The sequence below is a fragment of the Gorilla gorilla genome, chromosome 3 (genome assembly GCF_029281585.2).
Source record: "Gorilla gorilla gorilla isolate KB3781 chromosome 3, NHGRI_mGorGor1-v2.1_pri, whole genome shotgun sequence".
NCBI lineage: Eukaryota > Metazoa > Chordata > Mammalia > Primates > Hominidae > Gorilla > Gorilla gorilla.
Window position 1 is genome coordinate 119,261,281 of NC_073227.2, and position 20,461 is coordinate 119,281,741.

Consider the following 20,461-nt stretch of genomic DNA (forward strand, 5'->3'; position numbering starts at 1 on the left):
ACTAAACAGACTAAGGCACTGAGCAAATGGATCTACAAAATAATCTAGAGATTAGAAGTTGTCATCAGAGATGATGGGAATATTTAGGGGGCCACTGGGCAACTTATGTTATAATAACTTAGGTACAAATAGAAAGTGTAATTTCATTTTATAGTCACAGGTTACAATGTTGTATAAGTTCTTATGTAAGACTAAATAACCTAGACTGTGAGAATGTACCAATTTACACTTTGGTCATTATCTCATAGAAGTCATAGGACCAAACAATGTCTTCATGAGTTGGGGTGGGATTTTATTCCCAAAGAGAAAGGATATATTTATACTATCTTGAGAGTAATATTTGCCTTATGTATCTTACTTTTAACAGCAATACTGAACAAGCTAAGCCTTAAGATAGCTGTCTGCTTACAGTCCCTTAGAAAGGATTTTCCCTATAGTCTTCTTCTAGAATATTACTTCTGTGTGTAGTTTTTTTCTTGTGTAAGATGACCCTGTCACCTTAACCACAATTGATATGAATGAGAGCAGTTATCTAATCCAAGGAAAAGCAACCCATCATTCAGTCAAAAACCTGTGATTTGTCCGATCATGAAGACTGTTCAATGGAGATAATTGTAGCTAACTGGAGTGAAGAATATCACCTTTCTTTGAAAGGAGTTCAACTGTTAGCAAAGGCAAAAACTGAAAGAAAAAGAGAAATATAACTAGTAGAAGCCTACAAGCAGGAGAAGCCAAGAAGAAGGAAAAGCTAATACAACAGATGCTATTATGTTGAGCAAAATAAGAGAGTACACATATTGGTGACTTATTGGAAGGACAATCAGACTCAGAATAATTGTCTCCATTATAGTGGAGCACAAAATGGAGCCATTAGAAGCTACCCAGTTAACCAGAACGACTGGACATCAAGAAGGAATTTTCAGTTCTCAAATCATGTTCTGTCTCCTTGAGTCCTGCAGGATAGCTTCAGCATGTCTTTATTCCTGTAACCTACTAAACTCTAGCTACTCCCACATGGCTGCAATGAATTTTACCAGTTTTTAAAAAATCAAAACTGATTTAAATAAGTAGGAAAACGTATTAGTAGGCATTAGTAACAAAGTGAAACAAGACTGACAGAAATCAAAATTTAAGAAAAATAAACTAATAAATATTATTTTTTCCTTTTCTTTCTTTATTTATTGTAAAGATGAGGTTCTGCTTTATTGCCTAGACTGATCTCAAACTCCTGGGCTCAAGCTATCCTTCTGCCTTGGCCTCCTGAAGTGCTGGAATTACGGGTGTGAGCCACCATGCTCAGCCTTCTTTTTTTACTTCTTTTTACCTCAGTGAAAACTGGAAAAGCTGCTAGACAAATTCTAAAAGAGATATAACACTGGAAAATATTCTTACTCTATGGGTACTGAGCATGAAATTCGAATCTTGGCTTCCAAGTATTTAAGGCAAAAAGAAAAAAAAATGAGAACAAAAATATTTTAAAATATTTAACTTTTATCTTCATTTATTTTTCCCTTTCCCTCCTCTCATATTAGCCAGGTCTGTACTTTCTTCTTCAAGGTGAAGTCTGTTGTAAGGATGGACATTGAACTTGCCTAGAAAACTGTCTGGTTTTATTTCAAAAGGCTAAGCCTCAGTAAAGGAGAGAAATAGCAGGTAAAGATAAAACGACTTGCAGAAAGCTGAAGTAAAAGAACTTTGCTCAGTTGATAAAACAATATCCCACATGCTCGATAATACCAGAGGAACTTGCGTTTTGGACATGAGGACCCTGATCCAGATTTGTGATAGTATTGCTAGGGAGAGAGCAAGAGACCCCAAAGTATGAAATTCTCAGCCTTGGCAAAAAATACCCATGCTGCAAACCTGGTGTGGAAGCAGCTAAGCGCTACTGGATGTGAAGGGATGATGCAGAAAGAGCATGGACAGGTCTATGAAGAGATGACCAATGACTAGTGGGCCTTTCTGTTACCTCCTTGATGCCCTGGCACTGCGTAAGATTCCAGAACCACGAACAGCCCTGGGGAGATTGGCATCAAGCTTAAAGAATGAACAAAGTTAAATTTCTATATGCTGGGTAGAATCTGGGTGGGGAGTGTTGCTCAAAATCAGAAAGTATCTTGATGTACAAAATTGTTTGCACATCTGTAGAGAACTGATATTCCCACCCACTATACCTGAGTTATCAGAAAAGACAAGAATCAAGCTCACTTCTGAGTTTCAATGGATCACAGTGGCTGCAAGGACAGTTAGGCTCTTTCTAATCACAAGCCAAAATGACATGTTAGGGAATCTTGGGGTGTTAAAGTAAAGAAGACAAATTTCTGTCTTACAGCCAGTCCTCCCACCCGCGTTGGAATGAATCTGGAAAATCATTTGGGATATTACCAGTTCTTGCCATTGTGTTCTCATGCTGCTGTAGATTCCTATTGCGGTCCTATACCATTCTGGTGACTCAGCTACTCTCTGTAGCTGCTATTCCTGCTACTGAGCAATGAACTGACTTCTCTCCATTGTCTTTCTCAGCTTTTGCCATTCATGGTTTCTGACTACTCTTGGCTTTTATTGTCTCATGGCTTCTGATCATTGCCTTTTCTCTGGGTGAGAAAAGGTTGGCTTTGTTTTTTTCTTTTTTTGAATTCTACCCCCATGATAAACTGCTGACTTACTCTGTGTGTTGTGCACTCAGCTTTGTAAGAGAGAATACTGATCCATTCATTCAATCACGGCCACCTCTGTTGGGCAAGGCTATCATTCCTGAATCATTTGCTTATCCCTGGTCCAAGCTGCAGCCAGGGATAGGAGTTCTCAAGTTTTTTTTTTTTTTTTAAGCTGGCTTGCTCTGCTGCCCAGGCTAGAGTGCAGTGGTGCAATCTCAGCTCACTGCAACCTCTGCCTCCTGGGTTCAAGTGATTCTCCTGCCTCAGCCTCCCAAGTAGATGGGATTATGGGCTTGTGCCACCAAGCCTGGCTAATTTTTATATTTTTAGTAGAGACGGGGTTTCATCCTGTTTGCCAGGCTGGTCTTGAACTTATGACCTCAAGTGATCCACCTGCCTCTGCCTCCCAAAGTGCTGGGATTGCAGGTGTGAGCCACCACGCCCGGCCGGTTCTCAAGCTTTTCTGAGCTTACCTCACAAGGAGTTGTAATTGTGGCAGACCCTGTGAGATGAAGAATAAAAGCGAACACTTATGGAGTGCTAACCGTGGGCCAGACATTGTTCTAAGTGCTGTATAGTCTGTTCAACCTTCCAAATAATATACCCATTTTACAGATAAGGAAGCTAAGGTGGTTAAAGTTGACAATATTTCCAGGATCACATAGCCAGTAAGCAGCAGAGCTAGGATTCTAGCCAGGCAGTCTAGCTTTTTTTTATAAGCAGTGCTCTCTGCTTGTATTCTGTGAAATCTCTTTATATTAGGATCTGTTCCTTTATTTTCTGAATTGAGACTGATAATTAAGCCAAGAATATTCTTACTAAACTGTTGATTGCATATCAACCTTTGAGTATCACTAACAGTATTAGTAAGGAAGATTCTTTCAACAATCCCAGAAATTCATCAAATGCTTTCTTCCTAAGTGAAAAAGAAAAAAGAGATGTTATTAGGGTAGATATTTTCTTTCAATGTTATTCAGCATTCCAGACCATCAGGAGCATAACATAATTCTGTTCAGGGACCTGTACTGTTGTTTATATTCAAAGAGGATAGAAGCCTTAAAAGAGCAGCTTCATTAATATCAGACTTTTCAGAGTCCTCCAAAAATGTTTTATGGCATGTCCTATTCAGTTTTTCTAAATTATAGACTCAAGTATTTATAGACAACAATAGCATTGCTTTAAGTAAGATGAAATGATGTTAGGAATTGAAAGCCTATCCTGATCATCTTTGTAAAAAATATCAGAATAGTGGGAGCTTAAAAAATTAAGATAATTGAACTCATGGAGATAGACAGTAGAATGATGGCTACCAGAGGCTGGGAAAGATAGTTGAAGAGTGGGTGGTTAACGGGAACAAAAATGTAGTTAGAATGAATTAGCACAACAGGATGACTACAGTACAACAATAATCGCACATTTTAACATAACTAAAATAATATAATTGGATTGTTTGTAGCACAAAGAAAGGATAAATTCTTGACGTGGTGGATACTCCATTTACCCTGGTGTGATTATTATGCAATATATGTCTGTAGCAAAATATCTCATGTGCCCCATAAATATATACACCTAGTATGTACCCACACATTTTTAAAAAATTTTTTTAAATATCAGAATACATGTAATAAACAGTAATGAAGATAAAATTACTTGAGAATCCCTAAAGACACGTTACTTGTATTCTTGTAGTAAAGACTATTATTGGAAAAAAAAACTTGCCTAAATGCAGCAAGTGTTTTGAGAAGAAATATGATTTAACTAAGATATGGAAGGAGACTGAAATGCATTATTCAATTGCATTATTCATTTTGATGCTGATAAGACTGAGATAAAGCAAAGTGGATGGCTTATGCAATCCCAGTTGCATATTGCCACTTTTTGAATTACCAAGAGACATTTGATTAAATAGCATCACACAGTCATGGTGGTCATTCTCACAACAGCAGCTGTACTCACATCTGGGTGTAGTGGCATTCTCAAAAGGCATTCTGACCTTGGTATCATGTCTGACCTCTCCTTTGAGACTTCTCTGCTAGCCCCTGTGGATCTACCCTCTTGTGCTGCTTTCAGGCATGCCCAGAATAGAGCTGAAATGGAGTCCTGCCATAAATCAAAATCTGTGAATGGATACTATAAAATTCCTAATTTATATGCTATGTGGTGTGTGTTCCTTTGAGATACTTAAAGATATGCAAATAGAGTAACCAGAAAGGACTGATGTAAAAGTACTATTTTGCTAAGAAAAGAAGCAACAGAAATCAGTAAACTCACTTCATATGAGTGTACCACTAAGCAGTGTGGAATGGCAGCTGGAGAGGGGCTTGTAAGAAGCTGATAAATGTATATCAAACAGAGGGGTTTCTTTCATTTCCAAACTGGTTTGGTGTGATGTAGTTGTCTTTCCTGCTCCTACTTGGAAGACATGACAAAGTATTCTGTGTAATTTGAGCCCAAACTGGAAGGTATGAAAGAATTGTACTTCCCCTTCCTTTTTTCCTCTTTCTGGTCTCTTTCTGCTAAAAGGGTTGTTCTGAACTCAAGCAGAATATAAAAGGTTATTTTCTAACATAAAAATGTCATGTTCCTGGATAATCAAGTCTTTAGATCCTACTAGCCTGTATGATGTATTACTTTCACAGTTCAAATGAGAAATAAAGTTTTGCAATGAGGCTTTGGTGTTAATGTACATATCCAATATTCCACAATTCATGGATATTTGTCTTAACTCTACTCAAAGTTTCCACTTATTTTAAATCTATCACAAGCACTCAAGACAGAAATCAGAATGGTGCTTATTTTATACCACATCTCCAGACCCACTTTGTAAAAAATTACTTTTAGTTCCTCTTGCCTCTATAATCAATCTTAGAACAGTTTTGTAATACATTGTATAATATGTCAGCAGAAATCAATTCAAGCAACCCTTCAGCAGCTCATACTAACCTCAAAGGAATAGCAGATGACACCACTTGCCATTTTAATTTGTTAAATGGTATGGAGGGAAACCAGATATGGAACACATATTTCCAATTAAACTTTATAATGCTTGGTTGATATTTATCTGAGGCATTGCATTTTAGATGGTAGAATTGTAGTAGCACAAAATTTTAGTTAACTAATTTTGAGGCTGAATTGTAGAATGAAACATGTTTTTTTATATGAAAAGTAGAAAGGATAGTACCTGAAGTGTGTTAAGCTTGTGAGTCCAGAACTCTTTCTCATGCTACTTTTTAGAAATGCTGATGTAGAATTCTCATTGTTATATCTGAACTGAAATCTAGACCTTGTAATAAATTAAAAAGAAATAGAAAATTTTGGACAAATAATGTGGGCATTACATTATTGTAAATAGCATATTATATAAGTTTAAAAATAATGTTCCTTCTTTTAAAAATAGCTTTTCCCCTTCTTTTAAAATTATTTTTAATTAACACATAATAATTATATGTACTTATGATGTTCAGTGTGATATTTCAATTCATGTATACAATGTGTAACGATCAAATCAACCCCTTAATTTATAAAAAAATTTTTTTTGAGAAAGGGTCACACTGACACCCAGGATGGAGTGCAGGAGTGTGATCACGGCTCACTGTAGCCTCAACCTCCTAGGCTCAACCAATCCTCCTGACTCAGCCTCATGTAGCTGGGACCACAGGTGTGTGCCACCACACCCAGCTAATTTTTGTATTTTTTGTAGAGATGGGAGTCTCCCCATGTTGCCTAGGCTGGTCACGACTCCTAGCCTCAAGCGACCCTCCCACCAAGGCCTCCCAAAGTGCTAAGATTACAGATCTGAGCCACTGCACCTGGCTTCAACCCCTTAATTTTAAGAAATCACATATGCATTAATTGATACTAGAAAATATGGAAAAGTATAAAGAAAAAACTGTCATTGTCCCTTAAAGATAGGTATTAGCTATATTTAGGTATGTTTCCTCTATACCTTTTTTTTTTTTTTTGAGATGGAGTCTTGCTCTGTTGCCCAGGTGGGAGTGTAGTGGCACAATCTTGGCTCAGTGCAACCTCCACCTCCCGGGTTCAAGCGATTCTCCTGTCTCAGCCTCCTGAGTAACTGGGATTGTAGGCGTGGGCCACCATGCCTGGCTAATTTTGTATTTTTGTAGAGATGGGGTTTTGCCATGTTGGCCAGGCTGGTCTCAAACTCCTGACCTCAACTGATGCCCTTGCCTCAGCCTCCCAAAGTGCTGGGATTACAGGAGTGAGCCACCGCGCCTGGCCATTTCCTCTATACTTATTCTTTTGTTTTGGGTTGTGTGTTTCATTTATTTTATTATATTATTATTATTGTTTTAGAACTGGGATTTCACTGTGTTGCCCAGGCTGCACTCCAGCTCCTGAGATCAAGTGATATTCCCGCTTCAGCTTCCCGAGTACCTGGAATTACATGTGCATGTTCCACTGTGCCTGGCTCTGGTGTGTTTATTTTTAGAAAATTTTTTAAATCTTGCCTTTTCAGTTAACAATATATAATAGCATTTCTCTATGAATGCTAATACATACCTTTACAAAGAAATTTACAGTATAGTACAATTTTCCATTACATGCAGTTTCCATAATTTATTTATTTAGTCTCAGATCTTTTTAGGTTGACCTAAGTTTTCCCTTTCATAAAGTATGCTATTATATCTTCATGTATGGAAAATACTCTTAATTTTGAATTTTAGATTTTATGTTTAGGCTTTTTTCTCAGAAAGGGAATAAAATTTAAAGACTCATTCAAAAAATGTATTATCATCAGAAATCTATGACAATGCTTTGCTTGGTGGCAGTCTTGCCAGCATTGAATAGCATCATGTATGTATGTATGTATGTATATATATATATATATATGACTTCCTATTAAACATGGTAGAATGACCATATACATTTATTTTCTCCTCTACTCAAAATTTTATTAAAGAGGGAGCAAAAGAGTAAAATATGTGTACAGACCCATAAGATCAAAGAAAATGAGAGTGAAAACAGGAGATTTGGAGCACAGAAAGCTGCGACTTCAGGAGCTGACTAGGAGAATAAAATGAAAATACATAAACTCTTCTGAGTTTCCTAGCCTCAAACACAGACAGTCAGATGTAAGACTTTTTGGCATGAAATAGGAGAGGTTTTTTTTTTCGTTTTTGAATTACAAGATTAGGAGAAAGGACAACAAAATAACAATATTCTGGGCTCCCAGTACAATTTCCAGCTTGTTGTCCAAAATATTCAAACAAAAACTAAGAGAAAACAAAGGATAGAAATAGAAAAGAGCTTAGAAACCATATGGAACATGAAGAAGTAGTAGAATATATGTGTAATTGAAATTTATTTTTAAAATTTCAGTATAAATTGATAATTGATAATTGTATATATTTGTGGGGCACAAAATGATGTTATGATTTATGAATATGATGTGGAAAAATTAAATCAAGTTAATATAGTTATCACTTCAAAAACTTACTATTTTTTGTGGTGAGAACATTTGAAATTTGCTCTCTTAGCAATTTTGAAATGTACAATACACTGTTACTATGCTCACCACACTGTGCAATAGATTTTTTTTAAAACCACCTTATTCCTCTTGTCTAACTGAGATTTGTAGCCCTTTGACCATCATCTACCCATGTCCCCCACCCTCCAGCCTCTCACTACCATTCTACTCTCTACTTCTATGAGTTTGATTGTTTTAGATTTCACATCTAAGTGAGAACATACAGTATTTGTCTTTCTGTGCCAGACTTATTTCACTTAGCATAATGCTCTCTAATTCCATCTAAGTTGTTGAAAATAACTGAAAGCTGAATGGTATTCCATTGTGTGTATGTGCCACATTTTCTTCATTCATTCATTTGTTGGTGGACACTTAGGTTGATTCCATAATATTGCTGCTGTGAATAACACTGCGATGGCCATGGGAGTACAGATATTTCTTTGACACATTTCAAAATTTTTGAGTAAACACTCAGAAGTAGGTTTACTGGATCATATGGAATTCTATTTTTTTTTTTTTTAAGGAAAAAAACAGCTAGGCTTTTATTTTATTTTAGTTTTTTTTTTTTTTTTTTCTGGTATAAAGAAAGTGATTTAATCCAAAGCCAGTTTAGGGGAAAAAGTACCACTTTTCTTGTGGGGCAGAAACCGGGTACTTTTATTTTTATTTTTATTTTTATTTTTTTTATTTCAAATGATTTTTATTTTTTTTTTGAGTTTTTTTTTTATTTTTTATTTTTTATTGATCATTCTTGGGTGTTTCTCGCAGAGGGGGATTTGGCAGGGTTACAGGACAATAGTGGAGGGAAGGTCAGCAGATAAACAAGTGAACAAAGTCCTCTGGTTTTCCTAGGCAGAGGACCCTGCGGCCTTCCGCAGTGTTTGTGTCCCTGGGTACTTGAGATTAGGGAGTGGTGATGGCTCTTAACGAGCATGCTGCCTTCAAGCATCTGTTTAACAAAGCACATCTTGCACCGCCCTTAATCCATTCAACCCTGAGTGGATACAGCACATGTTTCAGAGAGCACAGGGTTGGGGGTAGGGTCACAGATCAACAGGATCCCAAGGCAGAAGAATTTTTTCTTAGTACAGATCAAAATGAAAAGTCTCCCATGTCTACCTCTTTCTACACAGACACGGCAACCATCCGATTTCTCAATCTTTTCCCCACCTTTCACCCCTTTCTATTCCACAAAACCGCCATTGTCATCTTGGCCCGTTCTCAATGAGCTGTTGGGTACACCTCCCAGACGGGGTGGTGGCCGGGCAGAGGGGCTCCTCACTTCCCAGTAGGGGCGGCCGGGCAGAGGCGCCCCTCACCTCCCGGATGGGGCGGCTGGCCAGGTGGGGGGCTGAACCCCCACCTCCCTCCCAGACGGGGCGGCTGGCCGGCGGGGGGCTGACCCCCCCACCTCCCTCCCGGATGGGGCGGCTGGCCAGGCGGGGAGCTGACCCCCCACCTCCCTCCCGGACAGGGCGGCAGGCTGGGCGGTGGGCTGACCCCCCCACCTCCCTCCCGGACGGGGCAGCTGGCCGGGCTGAGGGGCTCCTCACTTCCCAGTAGGGGCGGCCGGGCAGAGGCGCCCCTCACCTCCCGGACGGGGCGGCTGGCTGGGCGGGGGGCTGACCCCCCCACCTCCCTCCCGGACGGAGCGGCTGGCGGGGCAAAGGGGCTCCTCACTTCCCAGTAGGGGCGGCCGGGCAGAGGCGCCCCTCACCTCCCGGACGGGGCGGCTGGCCAGGCGGGGGGCTAACCCCCCACCTCCCTCCCGGATGGGGCGGCTGGCCGGGCGGGGGGCTGACCCCCCCACCTCCCTCCCGGACCGGGCGGCTGGCAGGGCGGGGGGCTGACCCCCCCACCTCCCTCCCGGACGGGGCAGCTGACAGGCCGGGGGGCTGACCCCCCCACCTCCCTCCCGGACGGGGTGGCTGGCCGGGCGGGAGGGCTCCTCACTTCCCAGTAGGGGCGGCGGGGCAGAGGCGCCCCTCACCTCTCGGACCGGGTGGCCGGCCAGGCGGGGGGCTAACCCCCCACCTCCCTCCCGGACGGGGCGGCTGGCCGGGCGGGGGGCTGGCCCCCCCACCTCCCTCCCGGACGAGGTGGCTGCCGGGCGGAGACGCTCCTCACTTCCCAGACGGGGTGGCTGCCGGGCGGAGGGGCTCCTCACTTCTCAGACGGGGCGGTTGCCAGGCAGAGGGTCTCCTCACTTCTCAGACGTGGCGGCCGGGCAGAGACGCTCCTCACATCCCGGACGGGGCGGCAGGGCAGAGGTGCTCCCCACATCTCAGACGATGGGCGGCCGGGCAGAGACGCTCCTCACTTCCCAGATGTGATGGCGGCCGGGAAGAGGCGCTCCTCACTTCCTAGATGGGATGGCGGTGGGGCAGAGACGCTCCTCACTTTTCAGACTGGGCAGCCAGGCAGAGGGGCTCCTCACATCCTGGACGATGGGCGGCCAGGCGGAGACGCTCCTCACTTCCCAGACGGGGCGGCAGTCGGGCAGAGGCTGCAATCTCGGCACTTTGGGAGGCCAAGGCAGGCGGCTGGGAGGTGGTTGTAGCGGGCCGAGATCACGCCACTGCACTCCAGCCTGGGCACCATTGAGCACCGAGTGAACGAGACTCCGTCTGCAATCCTGGCACCTCGGGAGGCCGAGGCTGGCCGATCACTCGCGGTTAGGAGCTGGAGACCAGCCCCGCCAACACAGCGAAACCCCGTCTCCACCAAAAAAATACGAAAACCAGTCAGGCGTGGCGGCGCGCGCCTGCAATCGCAGGCACTGGGCAGGCTGAGGCAGGAGAATCAGGCAGGGAGGTTGCAGTGAGCTGAGATGGCAGCAGTACCGTCCAGCTTCGGCTCGGCATCAGAGGGAGACCGTGGAAAGAGCGGGAGAGGGAGACCGTGGGGAGAGGGAGAGGGAGAGCTGGAATTTTATTTTTAATTTTTGAGAAACCTCTATACAGTTTTCCATAATGGCTGCATTAATTTGCACTCCCAACAACAGTTGTACAGGGTTGCCTTTTTTCCACATCCTTGCCAACATTTATCTTTTGTCTTTTTGAGAATAGCCATTCTGACCGATGTGAGGTGATTTGTAGTTTTAATGTGCATTTCTCTAATGATTAGTGAAGTAGAACATTTTTTCACATATCTACTGGCCATTTGTATATCTTCTTTTTTTGAGAAATATCTATTCAAGGTCCTTGTCCCTACCAACTTTTTTTTGAGACAGGACCTTGCTTCTAGGCTGGAGTGCAGTGGCACCATCATAGTTCACTGTAGCATCAAACTCCTGGATTGAAGCAATTCTCCCTCATCCTCCAGAGTAGCTAGGACTACAGATATGAACCACTGTGCCTGATCTTTTTGCGTTTTTTTTTTTTTCCTTTGAGGTGGAGTCTCGCTCTGTTGCCCAGGCTGGAGTGCAGTGGCGAGATCTAGGCTCACTGCAAGCTCCACCTCCTGGGTTCATGCCATTCTCCTGCCTCAGCCTCCCGAGTAGCTGGGACTACAGGTGCCTGCCACCATGCCCGGCTAATTTTTTGTATTTTTAGTAGAGACAGGGTGTCACCGTGTTAGCCAGGATGGTCTCGATCTCCTGACCTCGTGATCTACCCGCCTTGGCCTCCCAAAGTGCTGGGATTACAGGTGTGAGCCACTGCGCCCGGCCCTTTTTGTCTATTTTTAAATTGAATTTTTTTTGTTTTCTTGCTATTGAGTGGTTTGAGTTCCTTATATATTTTGAATATTAACTCCTTTAGGATGTAGGGCTTTGGCTTACAAATGTTTTCTCCCAATCTGTAGGTTGAGTCTTCACACTGTTAATTGTTTCTTTTGCTGTGCAGAAGCTTTTTAGTTTGATGACATCACATTTGTCTACTTTTGTTTTTGCTTCATGTGCTTTGGGGACCAAGTCAAAAAAAGAAAAATCATGGCCAGAAAAATGTTATACAGTTTCTCTTCTGTGTTTTCTTTCAGTAGTTTTACAGTTTCTGGCTTTTAACCCATTTGGGTTGATTTTGTATACAGTGTGAGATAAGGGTCCATTTTCATTCTTCTGCATGTAGATATCCAGTTTTCTCAGCACAATTTCTTGAAGAGACTATCCTTTTCCCATTGTGCATTTTTGGCAGTTTTGTTGAAAATCAATTGACTGTACATGTATGAGTTCATTTCTGGGATCTCTGTTCTGGTCCATTGATGAATGTATCTATTATTTTTTTATTCCCAGTACTATAGTGTTTGGGTTACAATTGCTATGTAGTATATTTTGAAGTCAGATTACTGTGGTGCCTCCAGCTTTGTTCTTTTTACTCATCATTGGTTTGGCTATTTTTTTTGTTTGTTTTTTTTTTTAATGGTTTCATATGAATTTTAGGATTATATTTTCTAAAATGACATTGGAATTTTGATAAAGATTGCATTAAATCTGTAGATTGATTTGAGTAATATGGATATTTTAACAATATTAATTCTTCTAATCCATGAACATAGGGTATTTTTCTATTTATTTGTGACTTCTTAAATTTCTTTCCTCAACTTTTTTTTTTCATGAAAATCAAACTATCTTGTGCACCCAAAGACATTATCAAGAAAGTAAAAGGCAACTCACAGTATGGGAGAAAATATTTACAAATCATATAGCTGATAAGAGATTAATATCCAGAAAATACAGTAAATTCCTAAAACTCAACACTAACAACAACAATAACAAAAACAACATGTTTAATACCACTTAACTATTTAAAAATGGTTGAAGTAGTGAATTTTATAATTTTACCATGGTAAAAAAAATTGGAAAAAAATTTATAGGCTATCCAAGGTTTCAACTACATTCTCAACACTTATACCACTGTATCCACTGTATCCCTTTCCCAGCCGAAGAGTGTGTTTAAAAAAAAAAAAAAAGAAAACCCAGGATGAAAACACTAAAGAATACTGCAACTTCTTAAATGAGTTAACATATTTAAAGTCTCTCATACATAGTAAGCGTTCATAAAATGTTAGTTATTATTCTATAGATGCTAATTTTTTAGGAACAGGTAGAGGCATTTTTTCAAATTATTTTATTTATTTTATTTATTTTTTTGAGATGGAGTCTCGCTTTATCACCCAGGCTGGAGTGCAGTGATGTCATCCTGGTTCAGTAAAACCTCCGCCTCCTGGGTTCGTGCAATTCTTCTGCCTCAGCCTCCCAAGTAGCTGGGATTACAGGCATGAGCCACCACGCTCTGCTAATTGTTGTATTTTTAGTAGAGACAGGGTTTCGCCATGTTGCCCAGGCAGGTCTCTAACTCCTGACCTCAAGTGATCCACCCTCCTTGGCCTCCCCAAGTGCTTGGATTACAGGTGTGAGCCACTGCACCCGGCCATTTTTTCAAAATTAAAAATAGGTTGCAATCTCATTATAGAAAAGTATATTATAATCCAAGAGAAAATATAACAAATAGGATGGAGCAATCCTTTATTTTTTACACACTTTGACAAAAAGGTTTTCAGTAAACAATGTTTCCTGTGGAGAACAAAGAACATGAAAATCAGCCTCCAGCCATCAGCGGCTGCTCTGCTCAGGGCCTAGTATCCCCTTGCCGAATTGGTGAGGTGGAGAGATATATTACCCTTCCTTTACTAGCTTGTTCTGCTGCTTCTGGATGGTACTCACACGTCTGATTGTTTCCTGCCAAAACAAACACTACGAAATCATCAAATTTTATCTTGCACTCTTTCTCTGCCCGGATACTATGGATTCCTTATGTACATTCTTTCCATTCTTTTTCAAACCCATGGCGTTGAGCAGGAATCTTGTAGGACTGTTCAGCACTTTGGATTGTCATCCATCAATCTATGTTAAGGCCAGACCTTTTTGCACATCCAAGAAAGGCATGGGCTGGGTGTGGTGGCTCATACCTGTAATCCCAGCACTTTGGGAGGTGGAGACAGGAGGATCACTAGAGTCCAGGAGTTCAAGAACAGCCTGGGCAACATAGTGAGTCCTCGTCTCTATGAAAAATAAACAAAATTGGCCAGGTGTGGTGACATGCACCTGCCGTCCCAGTTACTTGGGAGGCTGAGGTGGGAGGATGGCTTGAGCACAGGAGATTGAGGCTGCAGTGAACTGAGATTGTAGCACTGCACTCCAGCCTGTGTGATAGGGTGAGACCCTGTTGGAGGAGGAGGAGGAGAAGGAGAAAGTTTGTGGAATTTAGAGGAATTTATTTTTATTTATTTATATTATTATTATTTTTTGAGACAGAGTCTCACTCTGTCACCCAGGCTGGAGTGCAATGGCATGAACTTGGCTCACTGCAACCTCCACCTCCCGGGTTCAAGCAATTCTCCTGCCTCAACCTCCCAAGTAGCTAGGATTACAGGCACCCGCAAACATGCCCAGCTACTTTTTTTTGTATTTTTAGTAGAGACGGGGTTTCGCTGTGCTTGCCAGCCTTGTCTCAAACTCCCGACCTCAGGTGATCCACCCACTTTGGCCTTCCAAACTACTGGGATTACAGGCGTGAGCCACCACGCCTGGCCAGGAAGTTATTTTTAATATGTGTTGTAATGAGAAATATTGGCTAAGAATTTTCAAAATCTGGCAAGAGACATTCATCCAAAGCATTCATAAGCTCTAGACTCCAAGCAGGATAAATACAAAGAAAATGAGATCTATGTACAAATACAGCAAAACTACTGAAAGCTAAAAACTAAGAGAGAAATCTTAAAACCATTTGGAAGGAAAAAAATTACTTTTGAATAAGCAATAAGACTAACATCCAGCTTTTAAACAAAAGTATGAAAAAAAAAAAGAAAGTGTATGAAAACCAGGAGACATTGGAACAATAACGTTAAAGTCCTTTTCAGGAGCACTTCCAGGAGTCCGCCTTTATATCTTTATTTTTCTTTTCACTTTGCTTCAAAGTTATTTTTAAAACATGAAACCACAGGACACAGAGCAAAGTAAATTTTTTAAATTGAAATGTAATTAATCTACCATAAAATACAGCATTTTGCAGTGTACAATTCAATGACTTTTAGCATATTTACAAAGCTGTATAACTATCATCACTATCTAACTCTAGAACATTTTTATCACTCAAAAAGAAACCCTCAGTCACTCCCCATTTTCTCCTCCCCTCAACCCCTAGAAATCACTGATTTACTTTCTATGGATTTGCCTATTCTGGATATTTCATAGAAATGGAATCATAAAATATGTGGTTTTTTATGTTTGGCTTCTTTCACTTATTATAATGTTTTTCAGATTTATCTGAGTTATAGCATGTATTCATTTCTTTATATGGCTGAATGATATAAATTATAGGGATATAGCACTTTTTTTAAAAAAGTCCACTCATGGGTGGGAGGAGGGTGAGGATTGAAAAACTACTTATCAGGTAGTATGCTGATTACCTGGGTGACAAAATTAACTCTACACCAAACCCCCATGACACACAATTTACCCATGTAACAAACCTGCACGTGCACCCCCTGAAAGTTGGAAAGGCAAATAAAATAAAATGTTTTTCATCTCTAGGAAAAAGCAAAGTCCATTCATCAGTGGATGGATATTGGTTTGTGTCTTAGTCTTTTTAGGCTGCTATAACAAAAGACTTTAAACTAGGTAATTTATAAACAACAGAAGTTTACTGCTCACAGTTCTGGAAGTGAGAAAGCCCAAGATCAAGGTGCCAACAGATTCAGTGTCTGGTAAGGGCCTGCTAGTCATTGATGGTGCCTTCTATGTATCCTCATGTGGTGGAAGGAGTAAACGAGCTCCTTTGGGTCTCATTTTTTTTTTTTTTTTTTTTTGAGACAGAGTCTCACTCTGTCACCCAGGCTGGAGTGCAGTGGCGAGATCTTGGCTCACTGCAACCTCCGCCTCTTGGTTCAAGCAGTTCTCCTGCCTCAGCCTCCCAAGTAGCTGGGATTACAGGTGTGCACCACCACATCTGGCTAATTTTTGTATCTTTAGTAGAAACAGGGTTTCACCATGTTGGCCAGGCTGGTCTCAAGCTCCCGGCTTTGGGCCTCTTTCGTAAGAGTACTAACTCCTTTTATGTGGGTGAAGCCCTCATGACCTAATCACCTCCCAAAGGCACCACTTCTTAATACCATCACATTGGGGATTAAGTTTCAACAGATGAATTTTGTGGAGACACAAACATTTAGACCATAGCAGATTATTTTCATGTTTTGAAAAATAAATGTATGAGTTTATTTCTGAACTCTCAATTATATCCCACTGATTTATGTCTATTTATAAGCCTGTATGTTCTTCTTCTTGATAGTAGTTATCTACTCCTGATATTTATTTGATTATTGTCTGAACCTTCAAAAACATAAATTCTATGTTGTCTACCGCTTACTGATGTATCTCGAGAACCTAGAACAGTGTGCTTGGAATGTTGTAGGTGCTCACTAAATACATGATAAAGTTGAATTTTGGACATATTCTTCCATTTTTAATAATTTTTAAATAGAATTTTAGAAAATGCCGATTTTATTTATTTTAGTTATTCTTTGGCCAATCTTCTTATCTTTAATTTTTTACTTTTGCTCTTTCATCAATATTTTTTCCAAATTGTTAACCAATTTTTCTAAAATTATTTGATCATTCTTCCCTTTTACATGAATTTGTAGTATTTTCATTAGACATCACATATGAAGAAATTGTCATATATTGGAGAGGATAGGGAGAAACTAACTGCAAAGCAGACGAATTAGAACTTGAACTGTTGCCAAGCATGGTGGCTCACACCTGTAATCTTAGCACTTTGGGAGACTGAGACGAGAAGATAGCTTGAGTCCAGGAGTTTGAGACCAGCTTGGGCAACAAAGCAGGATCTCCTCTCTACCAAAAAAAAAAAAAAAAAAGAAAGAAAAAGGAGAGCGAGAAGGACTTGAACTCAGATATTCTTATTTTTCCCACTCTGCTTTCTAGACTGTTTTGTCCCTTGGGACTATATTATTATTATGGTAGCATCTCTATATGGTAGAATTAGGCTTTTCATTTAATTTGTGTCTCTTCCATAATTTTGTGGCTATCCTTGCCTTATTCAAAAAATTATTTTAATTATTTCAATACAATTAACAATATCTCTCACTGGTTTTGTAGTTGTAACTAACCTATATATTAACTTGGGACAAACCGACAATTTTTTTTCTTTTCTTTTCTTTTTTTTTTGAGGCAGAGTCTCACTCTGTCGCCCAGGCTGGAGTGCAGTGGCATGAGCTTGGCTCACTGCAACCTCCGCCTCCTGGGTTCAAGTGATTCTCCTGCCTCAGCCTCCAGAGTAGCTGGGACTACAGGCCCACGCCACCACACCTGGCCAATTTTTGTATTTTTAGTAGAGATGGGGTTTCGCCTTGTTGGCCAGGTTGGTCTTGAACTCCTGACCTCAGGTGATCCACCTGCCTCAGCATCCCAAAGTGCTGGGATTACAGGCATTAGCCACTGTGCCCAGCCTCAAACCGACATTTTTTGAAAAATTTGTCTTCCTGTATATAAATATGTGTCCTTCCACTTATTTAAGTCTCTCAATAAAGTTTTCTAAATGTTTTCATCTTGATATTAACCCATTTCTCAACAAGCTACTCGTTGGTATTTTAAAAATTGCTATTATAAAACACATATTGGCCGGGTGTGGTGGCTCACGCTTGTAATCCTAGTACTTTGGGAGGCGGAGTAGGGTGAATTGTTTGAGCTTGGGAGTCTAAGACCAGCCTGGGCAACATGGTGAAACCCCCATCTCTACAAAAAATTCAAAAAATTAGCTGGGTGTGAGGATGCGTGGCTGTAGTCCCAGCTACTTGAGAGGCTTAGATGAGAGGATCACCTGAGCCTGGGGAGGTTGAGGCCTCAGTGAGCCATGATTGTGCTACTGTGCTCCAGCCTGGGCACAACAGAGTGAGACCCCATCTCAAAAGAAAAAAAAAAAAGACAAGAAAAGAAATATTCTTTGTTATTTTTCTTAGTTTGCTGTATCTACTAGATGTTCTTTACAAAGTGAGAAAATCATCCTCTTAAAAGCACTAATAAGGCAGGGGGTGGTGGCTCACACCTGTCTGACCTCAAGAGCTCAAGACAACCCTGAGCAACATGGTGAAATCTCGTCTCCATTAAAATACAAAAAAATTAGCTGGGGTGGTGGGTGCTCCTGTCCAGCTATGCAGGACAGGAGGCTGAGTCATGAGAATTGCTAGAAACCAGGAGGCAGAGGTTGCAGTGAGCTGAGATCATGCCATTGCACTCCAGCCTGGGCAACAGAGAAAGACTCTGTCTCCAAAAAAAAAAAAAAAAAAAAAACAACAACAACAAAAAAGCACTAACAGATGTTTATCAGCTAATATTTATTGAAAATCCATTTTTGATATGGTTTTAAATGCAAATTTCATATTTTAAATATTTTAAGAATCATGTATTTATGTGTAAGACAGGTATGGGAGTTTCTTTTCCCCGATGATGATTCCACATACACATTGGTAATTTAAGACTAATAGAAATTTTGTTATTCATATAATTTAATCAAAACAACTATTAAAATGCATTTAGTTCTTTATAATTTAATAAGAACAAGATGCCTTTGTTCAGAATTATAAACAGCCTGTCATAATCTGTTTTTTAAAGAAAATTTAAAAAGCATATTCTGGAAAGGCACTCAATGGCAATACAGTAAAGGAAATACTGACTTTTAGAGAGTCTGCAGCAAAGCGTGCTAATTCTATTGCAATTCCTTGGTAAGAACCATTATTGGAGATGCAATTTACCATATCTACTGTCCAATGACCCCATGAATATTGAGTATAGGCACACAGAGATATGTTTTACGTAGCTCACAGCTGAAATGTGCATTTGTGCAACCCTGTTCTTCTGTTATTTTGTTACTCTGTGCACATAGACATCCAAAAATGAATGTACAAGTATATAACATTTGTTTCTTAATTGTAAAAACTATTTTTTAGTAGAATTAAAATATGCATGTGCTAAAATTAAAACATTTCAATCAAGGTCAAACTATCTCCTCAGAATAGGTCAATTTTTGCAACATCTGTGGGTCAGGCACTGGCTCTGCCCATCATTAAAAAAATAGTTTATTGTACTATACATTAGAAAAATGCATTAAGTTAGCATACATAAGGCATTATTTTATAAATATCTTGCATTGGGTAGGCAACATTTCTTGAAACAATCTGAAACTTACAGAAAAGTTGTAAATATAGTACAAAAATTACTTTTTCTTAAACGGTTTGAGAGTAAATGGCCAGCCTGATGCCCCATCAGTTCCTCATACTTCAGAGTATATTTTCTGCAACTGGGACATTCTCCTACATAGCTAAACACTACTAAAAAAAATCAGGAAAAACACTACTAAAAAAAATCAATTACCATTGGTACATTACTACCATCTAATCCTCAGACCTCGTTCAAGTTTCACCAAATGTTGGAATAATGTCCTTTAGAGCAAAAGGATCAATTTCAGAACCGTGTCTTAATTTTAATCATCACGTCTCATTAGTGTCCTTCAGCCCTGTCTTAGTTCAGATGGAATGGCTTAAACAATCAACATTTATTTCTCACAATTCAGGAGGCTGAGAAATCCAAAATCAAGGCACCCGCAGATCTGACGTCTGATGAGGACATTCTTCCTGGTTTACTGGCTGCTTTCTTGCTGTATCTTCATATGGGGTGGCGGAGAGAGAGAGACAAAGAGAGGAAGCAAGCCTTCCTGTCTCTTTTTTATGAAGGCACGAATCTCGTTCATTCAGGAGTTCACCTTCATGACTTAATTACCTCCCAAAGGTCTCACCTCCTAATAGCATCTCACTGGGAGTTAGAATTTCAACATATGAATTTGGGGAGGGCGACACAAAACATTCAGTCCATAACAAATGCAAAAACATTTCCTTAATCTTTCCATTATTTTCATGACCTTAACTCTTTTGAAAATTATAAGGCATGTTTGTATAATGTTCCTCAATTTTAGTTTGTCTGATGTTTCCTCATAATTAGATTCAGGTTATGCATTTTTGGGAGGGGCATCACAGAAGTCATGCTACATTCATTTCATTGCAGCCTATCATGTGGAGAGCACAATTTCAATTTGTCCCATTGCTGATATTGTTTACTTTGATTACTTGATTAAGGTGGTGTCTGCCTGGCTTATCAACTCAAATTACTTTTCCCATTATAATTAATAAGGATTTTGTGGGGAAGTACTTTGGGATTATGTAAATATTCTGTTTCTCATTAAACCGTCAGTTTATTCATTTATCATTTTATATCAGTATGATTCATCATTTACTATTAGTATGAAAT

General features: G+C 40.2%; 1 non-coding gene across 1 annotated transcript; it reads right to left on the minus strand.

Moving 5' to 3' along the window:
- Positions 1–1,317: 1,317 nt before the first annotated feature.
- LOC115934452 (U7 small nuclear RNA) lies at positions 1,318–1,378 on the minus strand. The gene has a single exon (XR_004070247.1). It is a non-coding gene; the product is annotated as a U7 small nuclear RNA (small nuclear RNA).
- Between the last annotated feature and the right edge of the window lie 19,083 nt (positions 1,379–20,461).